This window comes from Leopardus geoffroyi, chromosome A1, assembly GCF_018350155.1.
Source record: "Leopardus geoffroyi isolate Oge1 chromosome A1, O.geoffroyi_Oge1_pat1.0, whole genome shotgun sequence".
Lineage (NCBI taxonomy): Eukaryota > Metazoa > Chordata > Mammalia > Carnivora > Felidae > Leopardus > Leopardus geoffroyi.
In genome coordinates, this window is record NC_059326.1 from 170,451,451 (window position 1) to 170,452,418 (window position 968).

The window sequence follows — 968 nt, forward strand, 5'->3', positions numbered from 1 at the left end:
GTTTGTCCTTGCTTTTTATGAATGAGGAAAAGAAGTAAATCTCAAAAAATAATAAGCAAAAACGTTGTTATCAGTTTGTTAAAAAAAAAAAAAAAAAAACCTTCCTGTTAAATTGAAGTTGGTGGGTGAGGTTCTTGTATAATAAAATAATAAGCATTTGACTGACCCAAACTTAAACATTTTAAAGTTTCATTTCCTCACATGAATGATCACAGTCAGTTTTACTACAAACTGTTTAGCACACAAACGCAGTGACTGCACTGGTGTTGTCCATTCTAGAAGGTATACAGACTGAGATTTACTTGCTAAGTGTCAGCAAAATAATTACTTTTTGTGATTAATAGTTTTAGAACCAAAAAATGATATCCCCAAAGTGCCAAACAGTATGTAAGTAGCAATTTTCTCTACAATCTTATGTGGTAGGTGTGTATGTTTTTTTTTTTTTTAAACTAAAACACATAAGTTTTCCCTTTTTAAATTCCCCCAAGAGGGGAAAATAAAACACCACTGATCACGTGTTGTACTTTGCAGTTAATATTTTGGGTTATGGTTTACTTTGCCCTACCTATGACACCTAAATTGTTTCCAATGCTTTGAACTGCTAAATAAATGTTTAGATGTTTATAAACTGTCCAACTTCCAATCATTTTTATTGTAATCAAGATGTTTCAAATAAGAGTAAACTTCAGAAAATACCAAGTTTCAGAAAATTTCTACAAGAACAGAATCTGAATGGAATCAAGTATTAACTAGTGAAAATCCATGAGATCCTTTATCTAGTTAAAAATCAAATATTTCAAGATTATTTGATGGAAGTATAAAGATTCAGTTATATAAAACTGTCTCATAGAATCATTATAAGACTGATAGACTGAACTTGTGTGTACACAAGTAAGGTTGATCTTCTCTTTGGAGAATGCAAATTAAGATTGGAATGTGGCAAGTAAAATACTAATTGTTCTTACTGC